General features: G+C 44.6%; 1 long non-coding RNA gene across 1 annotated transcript in view; it reads left to right on the top strand.

Moving 5' to 3' along the window:
• LOC107312753 (uncharacterized) overlaps positions 1–6,036 on the top strand; it is a 31,191-nt gene extending 25,155 nt beyond the window's left edge. Inside the window, exons 3-4 of the long non-coding RNA XR_001554610.3 lie at positions 2,761–2,847; positions 4,415–6,036. This is a non-coding gene — a long non-coding RNA (uncharacterized LOC107312753). The remainder of the gene's footprint in view (positions 1–2,760; positions 2,848–4,414) is intronic.
• The last annotated feature ends 9,395 nt before the right edge of the window (positions 6,037–15,431 follow it).

Here is a 15,431-nt window from a genome sequence, read left to right as displayed (position 1 = left end):
TCAGTGAAAAATCTATTTAAACTCCTGACAGCTTCTGCAGATTAGCATTTTTGACATCTACATTCACTCTGGCAAATCACTAATGTGATTTTTTTTCAAATTTATATTTTTATTAGCTTTCTGCATATAATAACAAAGTGAAAATGATGTTACAGTCTGGACAGGTCTTTAACTCAAAAGCTCAGTACTTGCAATGTGCTTAATTAGCTGCCTGATTATTGTTTTATTCTGAAGGAAAATTTGTAAATGTGCTTTCATCTATAAAGCATATTTAAAATGAAAGCAATTGTTTGATTTTGTTAGTTGGGGAGAACTATAGCAAGTCCTAGATTACAAAGCACTGTGATTAATTGATGTCAAGATATTCATCTTTGCCTTTTTTTTTTTTTTTTTTTTTTGGAGTTGGTTGAATCACTGGATAACTAAACAAATATTTGGGTGAACTTTGAGTTACATAAGTCTTTCTCATTAATAATTATTCTGCAATGGAAGAGTAAGGCTTAGGCCTTGTAACTTGGGTAGAGGTACAATATTTTAAAGCACATCAGCAGTCTTCCTCGTGCAATGAAGAACTCGCAGAAACATTTGAGTCAGACACACTGTGAATGTGTTGGTTTAATTTGATAGCAAAGAAATACCATCATTAACTAGAACACTTTCAGTTTACTGTTTGTGTTGCATAATTCAACATTTGCCAAAGTTCAGGAAAGATACACACTAAGTAGAAATTATTACTTTGATAATGCTGCTACATTTCTTCTTATTATTTTTAATATGGCTTTTTAATTTGGGTAATGAGTATATATCACTAATCATTTTGAAAGCCTATTACCAACACTAACCAATCCATCAATTTGAGTTAATAATTTGCTTTATTACAAAAACTGGAACTGGACACAGCTGTGGAGGACCGAAAGAAAGAAAAATTATGGCTCCTTAGCAGATAACCTATTTTGCTTTGCTCATGCAGTGTCCCTTGTTCTGCTGGGACTTGTTTCCCACTGCTGGAATTCCATTGGTAGCCATTAAGCTCCTGCTTGAGACACTTTCCACTGCAGGGCATTTGGAAATTAAGTGCTCAAGGAATTAGACAAAGACGATCGTCTCTCGTACTTAATTTTCCTGTGTATTATTAGTAGCTGCCTCTGCACTGCTAATGCCCTTCTCCCACTGTGTAGGCATGAGCTGGCAAGGTCATTTATTTTTGAACGTGTTTACTGGAAAAATGCAGTTGCATCTGAATGATTGTTTTGGGAAAAATAAAAATCCTTGGATGAGTCATAAGTGAAGAAAAAAAGGTCATTTGAGAAGATTTCAGTAAGAGAAGAAATTGATAAGGAATATGGAAATGCATTCTAATTAGAATGAAAAGTTTGAAGACTGCACCCTGTAGTGAAATTAGTGTCTGCAGTAGACAATGCTCCTCATTAACAAACCGGGACCTCACTTTTATTACACTTAAACCAAGATTCTTCACCGTGTCCTACCACTTAAAAATATGCATCAATGACCACGACGCTCGCAACTGTGGTTATTCTTAACCCTCTGTGGTCAAGAGCAGATAAAAACTTGGAAAGAAGCACGAGTTGGAAGAGAGATGCCACAGAGATATGTAGTGCATTATGCTGAAGTTGAATCTTCCTTTGAATGGCAGAAGAATAATAAGGATACTGCCTACTGAATCATGCTAAACTGCAGCATTTGTTTATTTTTAGTACAGTTTCATCTAGTGACAATGCAGTCATTATAGCCTTTTGTTGTTAAGGTGTGTGCATATCTCTGCATGAAAACCCTAGCATAAAAATGCATGAATAGTAAAGCTTTTAAAGCCAGACTTTTCCAGACAGTCATGATTCCAGTTCCCCCCACGTTCTGGTATCTTCTCTTGACTTTGGGTCACTGCATGGGAAAAAAAGGAAACAAAGAAAAAAAAAAGAAAAAAAAGAAAAAAAAAGGGGGGAAACTTTCTGAGCAATAGAAATGAGAAGTTTTTTTGTTTTTTTTTTTTAACATCTTACTTTGAAATTAGTCCTTGTCTGTAGTTAAGAGGAGTCATGATGCCTTTCTTCCCTGCAGCTTCTACACCCCGTATTGCCCTTCCCTCCCCTGCTGCTACCAGCCCAGGGGATGAGCCCACCCCAAAAAGGCCAACGTAGCCCTGGAAGTGGAGAGCTACTCAATGCAGACAGCCCAGGTGAATGCAAAACTAAACACAGCCCAAACCTGACACTTTCGAGGTCAATGAAATACTTTTTCAGGCTTCCCAGGGGAAAATCTCACAAAAAATCAACTGCTTGCAGATGGAGTTGAAAGAAAAGTAAATACAGATTTCCACTTTGCAATGGAAAAGGATTTCCCTGCAATATACTGAGCTGCACATCATCACTGTGTGCAGCCCATGGGAAGCAGGGCTGCGGCTGCAGCAGATGAAGCACGGAGGAGTGCCAGCTGCAGTGGGCATTTCTGGGCCATGGCCACAGAACCTTTGGGCAGGGCTGTCCTACAGGCAGGTTCCCCCTCCACCTTTGTTTCCAACACCAGTCAGCCTGCAGCGAGCGCCAGGTGTCTCTGGCAGAGAGAAAACCTGACTTGCATAGCAAGAGAAGCAACTTCTATTTACTCCTTCAGCTCATACGAAAGCAAAGGGGGGCGAGGGTGTAGATAAAGGTAATAAACAACTCCAAGCTCTGGTAGCATCTGAAACGATTGTGCTGTTTATGGTTTCCTTTGGCTACAAGTAACTCTCTGTCTGTTCAATAGCCAGTGGTGCCTTCCTACTGATAGGACCGAATCCCAGCACGGAGCCATCGCCACAGGCAGGAGGATGACAAACAGGAGGCACAACAGGTACAAGGCAGAAATCCGTCTTAAATTCACTTGACTCGTCAGCTGTTTTATGGGCCTTGTTGTCGCTGCTCGCACACTTGTACTCTGCTGGTGTCAGTACAGCAACTTCACTGAAGTCCTCCTGTGTAAGAGCACTTCAGGCCCTCCAGACACAGAAGAGAAAGGCTTTTCATGCCATGGCAAAGCCTGACTTTGCACATGCACAACTCCCAGCCTCATGGCTCATGGCTTTATTCTTGCTGCACTGCACCACTGAGCTTTGGGGTGGATGTTTTTAACCAGGTGGTTATTTTTGCTTTCTACCTGAGCAGCACTGGTAGCTGGGTTCAGGTTGGGGCAGGGGCGTGTGGGGATGCCCTATGCCATAGGAATGGAGATGGAGAGCTGCAGCTAATTGCAGTCCAAAATCATAACTTTAGACAACTCTAATGTTTGCAGCTGGAAAGACTTAAAAGCTATTTGCTTCTAATCTCCCTCTGACAATCAATGAATTGAACAGTAAATGTTATTAGACTAATTTACTGTTCATCAAGAGTAAGAAATGAATAGAATAATTTACTATTCATACATCCAACTGTGTGACGTGCGTACAGATCAGTTTGAAAGAAAAAGCAATGTTATGGTTCCAGTTCTCCTCCCATACCTTTTTTTATTCTAATTTATTTCCATTCTCATATGTGAAGCTGCTCTGGCTTTGCCCCAGTGGCAGAATGACCACATCTGTTTGGGAACACATCTGTGTTGGAGCATAGGACAATGTGCAACCCACTGTGATTTCCATGGGGGGAAGCAGTCACAAACCCACCCCCACAGTGCCCACCAACCATATCCCTCAGTGCCCTTTCTGGAACAAAACCTGGGGTAGTGTTAGACACTTAGAAATGCATTTCTTACAGAATCAGGTTAAATTCATATGTGAAAAAAATAGAGCTGTGTCATCGTTAATCAAATGATCTCTGAATGCATATTTTAGATATTAAGGTGAGAATACCAGTCCCTTTCTGGACACCAAAGACCTGTATGGGAAATCACAGCTTGAAACTCTGATTAATCAGCTGAGGCAAGTGTTGGGTCAGCTGCAGGAGCACAGGTGAGAGTAATGGAGCTGTGCTCCCAGAAGGGGTGGAGCTCAACTCCACCTCCTCTGAGACCTCGTTTAAGGGCTGACCACCACTGAGGCAGCATCTTTTGGAGATTGCTCCCCAGTGGAGACTGCCTCAGCTTTCTGGTCAAGGCATTGACACTGGTGAGTTTTTCTTTGCTAATAACCTTTGAATATCTACCATCTTCTTTGTTAACATCTTTATATTAGCCACTCTTACCCAAACACAAAGAAGGCTCGTGGAAAACCATACAGGATGGCTGGAACTGAGGTTGTCAGTGGGATTCATTTTGCCTGCTGTGTGGATGCTGTTGTTCTCAGTGATGGTTTTGGGAGTTAAAAACCTGGAGTTCCTGGCTCTGGTCAGAGGTCTGGCAGCCCCAGTAGCCTCATCTCCCAAACCAGCACAGTACCAGTGTCCCATTTACTAATACTGCTTGTCTACACTCTTTTTTTTTCCCGCAGGTTGCACCAAAAAGAAGCAGCTTTTCAGTTCAGAAGAAAGTTATTGCACATGGACAACTTCTCACTTCATCTGTATGGGCTTTCCAGCACCTCAAGAGATCCCACAGTTTTTGTTTTGATAAACAAGATGCCATCCACCATCTGCCATCTCCCATTGCCTCTGTCAGGAAGAACAGTTTGGAGAATTCTTCCAACTGGAAGAGTCTCAGCTGTCTCTGCGCTTCAACACTATCCTTTCACATAATCTTCAAAGATCTGTCCACCAGCTCTGAAATGTTAGCATGGAAAAGCAAATAAGAAAAAAAAAAGAAAAAACAAAGAAACAGATCGACCTTGAATTAGGATTGATTTTGCTTTTAAGACTAGGGGAAAAAAAAATACCAGCAACAAAGCAGAAAATAGAATTAAAACTTTTTTATGAGTTACAAGCTACATCATTTTTCCCAGGGCCCAACAGTCAGGCTTGTTTTTTTTCCTTCTCACACAACAGCACCAGGCAGAGATCCCATCAGCCAAAAGCCACTTCAAATCCCCCAAGCAACCCTCTTTTCAGAGCATCTCCTTTCATGCACATGAGATGTAAGGAGAGCTCAGGAAGATCCTCCGATGAAAGCCTTCCTCCCAAGTTGTCGCCTTTGAAGAAGAGCCCCAGTGCCAGTGAAGCTCCACTGGAATTTGCCCTTTCCTGTGATTCACAATGGGGATGTGATGCAGTTTCCGAGCCACGCTCCCTCTGGAACATACCACACAGAGTCTGGGCTCAGGTGGGGCCATGCATCTTGCAGAACTGCTCATATGGCTGACCCTTATGTCAATAATTAGCAGGGAGCCAGGTGGAATTATCTGTAGTATAGTTGCAGCTGGTGACAGCAAAGCCAGTAGGAGAGCACCGTTAACTGCTTCAGCATTAGCAAGAAATGGTGCCAAAGGCTGGCTGCAATCATGTAAATAGCTCATGGAGGAGGAACATGAGGATTATGATTACCTGGTGCTGCAGAGGGGATGCCGCCTGAGAAAAGATGCTTGTGCCCACAGGGGAGAACACTCACTGCCAGCAGGGATATGGGGTCGGTGCAGCTCCTGCCCTGCATGGCAGAGTGTTGGACTGCAGGGCTAGCTGAGCAGCCGATGTGAGGCTGTGAGAGGCAATGTTTAAAAAATAGAATCAACACATCAAACAATGTGTCATGTAAGTTTTCCATGTCAAGGAAAATAGCCCGAGGCCATTCTTCCCACATTTGCCGCTACAACAGCCAGACAACCTGGCCCCAGAATTTATTCTGGTCTTTAATCAGGAAAAATTCCTGTGATCTCTGAGGTTGGGCTTCACGGTTTTGGAAAGAGATGATCTGGTTCACTAGAAGGAAGGCGCTTGCCCACTGTTCTTGAGGTCTGTGGTCACTGTGAGAGTCGCACTCATTGTGCACCACCTGCTGAAGAAGTGGAATTGCTCTCATTTGCCCCAGTCATCTCTGTACAGTAAACATCCAGCGTAGCGGCTTCAGAGCCATTACTCATACTATGTTTCCCTCTGTATACACAAAAGCAGATGCTGTCCAGTACCCAGATGACCCCAAGTTCTGCTTTCATCCTGTGCTAGTTTTGTTTTATTTTTTTCTCCATACTCTTCATGCTGAGGTTTACCTTCCTCATGATTTTATTGCCCCGAGAACAAAGCTGGCCCTCCACAAACCATGCACAGTGAGGCTACGCAGGGTGCATAGTTACTAGAACGCTTGATTTTTGTTCCCTAATTTAGAGCACAAAAACAATTTCCAAGTGGCCAGAGCAAGAGTGGCCTCCGTGCATATCATCCTTCCCTTTGCACCTCAGGTAGCCTTTGCACAGATTTCCTTTGACTCAGGCCATGGTGAGAGATTGGTTTTGCCTTTAGGAGAGGGCAGCAGCACAAAGGTGCCAACTCAGTGTGTAGGACTATCACAAGGCTCTCAGCACTCTGAGCCATTTGGGGCTCTTGCAAGATCACTCTTGGCAGGAAAGATAAACCCAGATATGTTCATGGGTTTAAAACCCAAACCCTAAACAGGCTTTGAGGCCAGCACACAATTTCTCTAGCAGGCAATATGGTTTTCTTGTACATATAATAAGCCTCAGTCATCAGGATTGCCGTGAGCTGCCACAATGCATACACTCCTGTGGTGCAGCCCTGGTCGCTCTCACTGATGTGTGCTATTTCTGAACTAAAGCATAAGGTTTATCATCCCTGCTGTTCTACCCTGCAAGCAGGAGTAAAAAAGGTCGACTACTGTGTTCAGGCAGCATCAAATTACTGTAAAACAAGTGAGATACTGCAGCGATATATGGTGAATCTCGGCATCTTCACTTCTTTCAGGCTTGCATTATAAATGGGTCACAAACTGTTGCTTTCATAATAGAAAGACAAGCCATCAGCTTACTCATCCCTTCCAAATTAATATTCAGTGAGGATTTGCAAATGAATCTGTTTCATACCTGGGCATGCCATGGAGCACCTGGAGTGCTTTGTCTGAGCTATGTAATGGGGAGTTCAGTGTCATGAAGCAATTTACAGGCTGTCCTAGGGCTTTCTCTGATAAAAACTATGACAGCATGCATAGGTAGGTAGAGGATAAGTGTTATAGCAAAGTCTGGGCTGGACACAGGAGGGGAATTAGGCACAGGTTTTTTGTCTCCCAAACCCAAAGATCTCCTGCATGTTACCCAAACCTGGCCACACAGAGTCACTGAGGTCAGGCTGCCATTCTTCCACTCCTTACACCAAGCTCCAGGTTCACCCAGGCAGTGCTGCCTCCATCAGCACTGACCAATATCAGCACCAATATCTGCCCTTCTGTCAGAGGAGACACGCACTTTTATCTTCTCAGACTGAAAGAGAGCCACTCGATAGATCTGCATCTATAGACCGCAGCGCTCTTCTCATTCATCTGTCGAAATGTGTGCACCTGACTGCATCGGAAGCCACAGATACAGCACTCAGCTGCAGCTGATTGTGGTGGTGCTGGGAGATGCTGTTGGAGCAGCCCCATGGGTGTCCCCAGCCCTGACCTGCGCACATTGCAGCTGATGGAGATGCCTCGAGCAGGAGCCCACGTCTGGCAGGGCCTGGTGGCAAATTGGAAGAGCTTTTCCCAGAGTGAGAAAGAAGCTAATTTCTTACTAATTATTTGCCAAACAGCATGTAATTAAATAGCGCAGAACTGTCGACAATGCATCTTTGGGTCTTTAGGCCATATTTTTTCTGTTCATGGCACGCTCCTTCAGCGCTTCAAGGCTACTGCATGCTGCAGAGCAGCGAAGGAGCAGAGTGATAATTGAACAATTAACAAGTGATGTCATAAAACATTGTACTTAAAATAAAATGCGTAATTAAAATAACTGAAGCACGCAAAAAAGAGATGCAGCGGCATACAGAAAAAAGCACACGCACTAAAAACAAAAATCCTTGAGAATAAGTAAGTCCCATGTAGGAACTAAAATATGCCATTTAAAGGGGAAAAAATAGCACCAGAGTGGTTAAGCGAAGACGTGGAATAAGCTAGCAAGCAACGATGATTTGCCAAAAACTATAATAATGTTGCAAAAGAAGTATTCTCTGTAGTTAACAAGTTTGGGCCATAAAACAGTCCTTCGGTGGCTCCCTGTGTCATTATTTGCTACCAAGACACTGCACTGATGGGCTCCTCGGGATCCAGCGTTAGATCAGTAAGCAGGAAAGCAGAGGTCCCCCCAGATTTCCTGCCTGGAGAGCTGTTAGGATCCGTGCTAGTTCTTTAAAGAGCAGAGCTGCGTACAGTGCTGCACTCAAAATGACCCCGTTAGGAATATAATCTGCTACAAATGAGATGTTTGGAGGGGAAAAAAACACAGGAAAGCCAAAAGAAAAGAGAGGGGGAAAAAAACGGATGCCTGCTTGACTTCAGCTCATCCCAACAAACATAGTCTGTGAAGAGCCTGTATCCTGCTCATGGGAAGGCCAGAGAGGGATTTAAGCAGCACCATCTCCCCAAGGCTGGGCTCAAGCTGCTGCTGCCCAGCAGGTGCCCGGCTGCAGTGCCCATGCTACTGTTCGCTCGCAGCATGCACAGCCCTTTTTACTCCTGTTTCTCTGCTTTCCTTCAGCATGTTATTTCTTAAACTCTAGACACTAGCAGAGATTTTAAAGCATGAGGCAGACGTGCTTTCCAAGAATAATTGCTCTCTGGCTGCTGCACAGGAGCTCTGCTCATGCATTTCTGGAAGATACTTGCAGACTGCTAACTGCTCTGGAAGCCTCCTCAGCCTTCTCTGCCTGCAAATGGCATTATTAGTCGCTAATAGCCTCAGCTCACCATGTTGTCTCTTGGTTAGTTAGCAGCTATTCTGCAAGTCAGAGGCAGGGAAAGAAGCACATATGTTTAAGCAGGAGCCAACTTCTGATCTGTTAAAAAAGAAAAAAGAAACCTGGAAGGTTTCCTTAGAGCAATCCCACCATTAGGGAAGCGATGAGTAAGGAATGTTTCAGCATGGGGTGGGATGTCCACACCACCTCCCACTGAGCAGCTGCTGCTCTGGGTCTGGTTCCTGAAGGGAGGGACACAGAGGATGCTTTGCTGCTTGCAGCTGGCACTGGCCATGGAGCAGGAGAACTGGTTCCATTGCAGCCAGAGATGGGGAACACAGTTTGGTGTCAGGACCTGAAAATCTGTGGCATAGAATTTCCAGACTAAAGGGCTGCCCTGCTCAGAGCACTTAACTGACAAATATACCTACATCTCATTAAAAGTCAAGGGGTCTTAATAACAAGATCTTTGCTGCTGTGTTGTTCTTTTTTAAAGGTTAGGGACTGGGTTTGTTTTGTTTTGTTTCATTAAGGTTACTTGCTCACCTGCTCGTTCCTTTCTGGATATTGTAGGATTCTATTATTTACTGCTCAAGCAATTCCAAGAACTGCTCTACTGACATTTCATGGTATTTAGTATTGACCAAACACTACATGATAAATCTTTATAATACTCCAGAGAGACCATCAAGGGAGTAGTTACAAATATATACATTGCAGCATGTTGTGTTCTGGGTTAAATGAAATATAAAATCGCATCCCCAGCCTGGGTACTAATGGCTCCATCAGTATTCCATCACACTCCAGCTGTAAGTATGGCAGTTGCCATTAAGACATCACCATTTGTCTACTGCTGCTGATCATATCTGATGGATCTTCCCCTCAGTATGTGGGGAAGGAAACGGGAACTGTGGTAACATTTGTGTCTTGCCCCATCCACTGCTTGAATGAGGAACAGCTGTATGGACAGAAGGATGGACAGCCATCACAGGCAGAGGCTGCACACTGCCATCCCACGTTCTGTTTTCTCTGCTCCAGGAGATGGGGCATTTCCAAAGCTTCCAGAAAGTTCCAGAATACTTTCAAGTTTGGGGTAATATATAGCCAAGCTGATTTCACCATCATTAGCTTTTATACATTCAAACAAGGTTTAATTTTGTTTGGAAGATGCAGACGTGTGTACAGCTAGATAATGCCCTGTTTATTTTACTGACTAATTCATCACTTAAAGTGCAGGACTATAGGTTGGGAGACCAAGACTTATGCAGACTCTCATACCCCTAAATCAAGCCAATAAAAGTTAAATTCACACTGTTTGCAAGCACTTTATGCAGATGGAAAATGTCACCTTGTCTGAAATACTTTATGGCGTGATGCAGAAGCAAAAAGAAATCCCACAGTGAGAGATTAAAAAGCTTCACTAATGCTTAGCTGGGAGGCACACAGTTCTGCACTACCTCCTTGCCGTGCGGTAGGGAGGCTTCCCCAGGAAGCAGCATCACCTCGGGCAATGCTATGTGTAAAAACCCACCACAGCATCACCAGCCCTGGCCTCCTTCCCCCTAAAAAGATGAAGGGTTGCTCAGCCCAGGTGGTACCTGCTGTACCTTGGGTGAGGGGCTGCCCACATGGCTGCAATGGGAGCTGGAAGGTTTGTTCTGTGGGGTGTGCCAAGCCCTCTTGCCATGATATCACCAGCTCCACATTGCCTCCTGCTACCCAAGACATCCCCATAACCATATCTCTGTGTCACATCTCCAGATTTCTCAAAACACTTCCAGAGACAATGACCCCACCACCTCCCTGGGCAGCCTGTGCCAGTGCCTCACCACTCCTTCAGAGATTTTCCTAACATCCAACCTGACCCTCCCCTGGCACAACTTAAAGCCATAACCCTGCACCTGCAAAGGCTGGGCACAGCACGGCAGCAGGAGCTGGGCTGCTTCCTGCTGCAAACCTTGCAGAGTTCCTTGCCATGGTTTTGCCAACAGGCAAAGGGCTGCTGTGCTCCCCGTGCTCCGGCGGTTCTGCCGACTGCAGGCAGAACATTAAACGATCTGAAAGCATTTTTACGGTGGGGAAGTAGAGACTCTGCAAACAGCTAATGGGTGTATTTCAATTCCCTATTAATTGCATATTTATTACTTGGCTGCTGCAAGGAAACGTCATGTTACGTTGATTAAAGCTTTGCAAGCTGTACAGTAAATATTTTAAACAAAAAAGGTTTTGATCTCAGTTGCTGTAGGGAAGGGTGGGGGGAAGCTGCCATTAGAGTTGCTATAATTAGTAGGCTCCATTACAGACAGTGTTTCCCACAGGCTCTGCAACATGCTTCGTGAGTGAGTGTCTGCATGGATTTAGACAGAGTAGCATTTTATATATCCGTATTTATATAAATGATATATTTAAATATATATATATATATATAGTGTGTGTGTGAGAAGAAAAAGAGAAAGTCTATGCTCGCATCTTGCCAACAGAAAAGATGAAAGACTGGAAAGGCAGAAGAGACAGGGGGATATGCATGCACTGATGGGAAGGCTGGGGGTAAGTGAACAGCCCTCCAGTCCCGGCTACCCGCATGGCACATGTCTCATTAATTAAGCCATTGCCTTTGTTTCTGAGTGCCAAGGCTCTGCACATATGCTTGTGGTCTCTCTCGCTTCCCAGTGTCAGCCTGGAGCTGCCCACACAGGCAGATCGCACTGGGCAGGCCCCAGTGTTACGGGACAGGGTATAGGTGGCCATGGCAGAGATGCTGAGCTTTCCCTCCCGGCCATCTGCCTGATGCTGTCAGCACATCACAACCTCAGCGATACAGAGAAAACCCAGTCTGCATTGCTGACATGCTGCATCAGCTTCATCACTCCCATTTGGCCCCTGCTTACCTCCTGCATAAGAGGCTGCAAAACCCAAAGACTTTGGTGGGTCTTTGCTGCACTGCATAGCACACAGAGGGCCTGTCCTGTGCTCAGCCTGCAGTACTGAGCTCTGACAGCACAGGACCTCACCTCTCCCCTGCTCTGCCAGCCTTTCCCTTCTCAACATCTGACATGAATCGAAGGAGACATCAGTCATGCCCAACCCAATGTCTGTGGGCACTGCAGTGAGACAGGATGAGCAGCAGCTCCTGAGTACGGGTGTGGGAAGTGCAGAGCTGTGTATGCTCAAGCCAGACTTTAGCTTTTAGACTGAGGTAGGGAGGGCTTGGCCACGCAATTCAGGCCTTCCACTATGCGGTAATTTACTTTATTGTGTAGCCCTCAGAGCAGTCATGGTGCTCTGTATTCCCATGTTGTTTTCCCAGAGTTCATAGCTGCTACAGGCAAACCAATGGGCAATTTTCAGGAGAAAAATTTGTTGTTGTCAAGTCTTAGGAGTTTATTAAGCTGCAGTGTTTGGCTTGGCTCATTTCCTACAGCAGCTCCCTCTTGGAGCTGTGCGATTGCAAGGGATGCAGCAGTTATTAACAGTAAAACAAGTTTCAGCCTCTTGTGATTGTGCATGAGGGCTCGAAAGTGGGAACCTTCAAAGGCACAAAACCAGAAATTATTCAGAATTTATTTTTTTCCACAAGGTTTTTGAAAGCCAATTTAAAATTCAAGGGACCTTATGTCTGATTTTCGAAACAAACGTTGGCAGTGCTAAGACTAAATGAGCTGTATTTACATCTCACTGATTTCTGTGAATGAAAGGGTGGCAGCAGGGCGGGGGGACACGACTGCATTTGGCAAGTCCCAGTGCAGAGAAAAGAAATTAAATAAACAAAGCGGGAGCAGAGTACTTTCAAAAAGAATCAAACAGCATGGACCATTAATGTTTCAAGAGATAGGAGCTGTATGTGAGCCAACCATCCCCAAGATATTTATTCCCTATCTTTAAAATAGGGAACTGCATTAGAACAGGTAGAATCTTTCAAAGCGGGGAAAAATTTTAAGGGCACTCACTACCCTTTAAAGAAGACTTCAAAAACCATCTCCAGCATTGAGCTGAATAAGTTGGAGAGATTTGTAGGTTATAGCGAGGGAGAGTGATGGCAATACATATGGAGCAAGATGGTTACTGCAGTAAACAAACCTCCCCCAAACCAGCAGCGGGTGCATCAGCTCAGGAACAAATGGCTCCTCGTCAAGAAATATGTATTAGAGACAAGAAATGGGTAAACACCAGCTCTAAGCCTTTGTAAAGGGGAAGGTGAAAGCCAGCTAACTAGCCTTGGCCACTGGGCTGGCGAGGGAGAACGTAGCTAGATACTCACTTCTTCGTAGACTGAGATGTAGCCTTGAGGAAGCTAACCCCTCAAGGCTTTGAAATTAGAAATGATGAAAAGGGAGAAGTTTTCATTACAAAGGAGGACAGCACAGCACAGCTATAGAGGCAGAGCTTCAAACAGTGCTGTTTTAAATCTGCAACAAAGCCAGCTACTGCGCGGGAAGAAAGTGAATCCATGCTTCTATTCATCCTGCACCATCAAGGGCAACACGCAGCTCAGCTTTCTGTGCGTCCCGGCCGGTTTGTAAGAATGAACTATTTTATCTCAAGGAAAGAGACATTATCATTAATTGACTTGCATATTGCTTTTCACTAATAGCTGGGTGCTGTAAAACAGAGATATTGTAATCATGCCAAGAGTTTGAAAATTAGCAAAGATTGCTGGGCTTCCCTCCCCACCCTCCCACCCCCCACCCTCGGTGATTGCTCCATCTGGTGAAGGGTGGGCAGGCAGTGGCCCAGGGTTTCCCCAGTGCTCTCAACATCACTCTGTGTGCTCCTGGAGCTGCATCCCAGTGAGCATCCAGCCCAGCTGGGTGCCCTTGGCCAGCAGGAAGGATGGACCAGGGTGTCTGCATCAGCCTAGTGTGGCTCAACTGAGCTGCTTGCACCCGGTGCACAGTCAGGGACACCTTACCTATCCTCCCTGAAGGCTAGTATGTTCCCAGATAGCAGGAAAGATGCTTAATATAATATGAGATCAGGTCCAGGACACTCCATTACCGAGAAGATACTTAACTAATGTTCTGCTTGTAGCAGGAGGTCACAGGAGATTTATCTGAAGAGATGCACATAGAAAGAATTAGCAGACAAGCCATTTCACAACCTCTAATACCCTCACCTTCTTAGCTGCTCAGCTGAAATGCCTTAAGGGATGCGTTTTACAGGAGCTCAAAAATGAACTGGAAACTGCTTAGATCACACAACTTATGCATTTTAAGTAGCAGTGTAAAATCCCATGCTTTACAAAAGCACACTGTTGTACTGAGCTGTGCAGACATGCTTTGAGCAGTGGTGCTGGGGAAGTTGCAGAGAATACAACAGAAACAAAACACATACAGCCAAACAAATCTGCGACTTACTAAAGTTTATGATTAAAATGTAAAGACTGTTCAAGTTTTATTCCCCATAGTTGCTGCTCCCCGGACAAGAAGAGACAGAAAGAGACTGACCTTGAATAATTAAGCCGGTCCGTGGCACCAGATCAATTGCTGGTATTGGCAGAACTCCACAATCAGGCATTTTGAAATGCAAGTGTCAAAGTGCATGTAACTATGGGGCTTTTGGTGTAAAGCAGCCAATATGAAGGAGAAGAGGTGAAGAGTGAGAGAAAATAGATTGTGGAGTTTTGAGCACTCATGGGGGAGGGATGGGAAAAGTTTCCATTTCCTCATTCTAACAGCACACAACTTGCAGGCGACAGAGACGCGGCCTGTGCTTGGCTGCTGTAACCTTGCAGGAGTCACTCGGAGCAAGCAGAATCTCTCCTGAGTGACTTAAATCCATCACCAGCTCTGGAATAGACTCTGAACAAGTACCAGTCAGCAGTTTAATTGAAAATAAACTTTGTAAATCCAGGGAAACATCTCTGATCAACATCAATTACTGAACAAACCCCGGAGTGCTGGAAGGTGGCATTCGCAGACGTGGTGGGCATTTCTCTGCACTCTCTCAGATCAGATAGCAGTAAGGTGACTCACCAGAATGGGAATTAGTGAGTTTTATAGCACTGAAGGAAAACTTCATGTTCATATCAGCCAAGAAAGACTTTGTATTAATTTCAGGAGCTGAGGGAATTCTTGCTTAAATCGCTTCCCAATCCTTTGACCTACAACCATGCACAGGGGAAAAAAAGCACTGGGCAGACAAGATAATAACTGCATTCCCTGTGCAACAGTGCTAGAAGATGGCCATGATATTGGCATTATTCCTGGAGCTTTCTGCTAGATACTTCTATCCAAAATTCAAGATATTTTGGGTGGTTTATCATATAAAGGGCAAGGAACATAAAGAAGATTTACATGTATGAAAGCCATGAGTTCCCATAAAGTCCTGCCTTTAGAGGAGGCTCTCTTCAGCCTCGAGGAAGAAGGAAAGATGTTGGCACAGTGTTATGACACACTAAGGACTTCTCTGTTCCCTCTGGCAGGGCAGCTAATGCCAAAGAGGAAAGCAGGGGAAGAAAGAAGGCACAGTGATTTCACTGCCCACCCCACAGCTTTCATAGGAAGTTTTGTGGTACCTGATAGTTTCCTGAAATCTCCAGACCCTGGAGTTTTGAGATAAAGCAACACCAGCTTCCCTAGCTTTAGTTTTAGAGCTCATAACAAATTGTAATTTCCAGTTCTCTCAAGTATATCTTAAGGCTTCAAATTCCGTGAGGAAATCAAAAGCAACCCAAATATATTAAAAGAAGAAGAACATTGA

This window comes from Coturnix japonica, chromosome 4 (assembly GCF_054131305.1).
Source record: "Coturnix japonica strain WE chromosome 4, WE-NBRP24, whole genome shotgun sequence".
Taxonomy (NCBI): domain Eukaryota; kingdom Metazoa; phylum Chordata; class Aves; order Galliformes; family Phasianidae; genus Coturnix; species Coturnix japonica.
The sequence above is the reverse complement of the archived record's forward strand: the minus strand, read 5'-3'. Positions and strand labels throughout refer to the sequence as shown.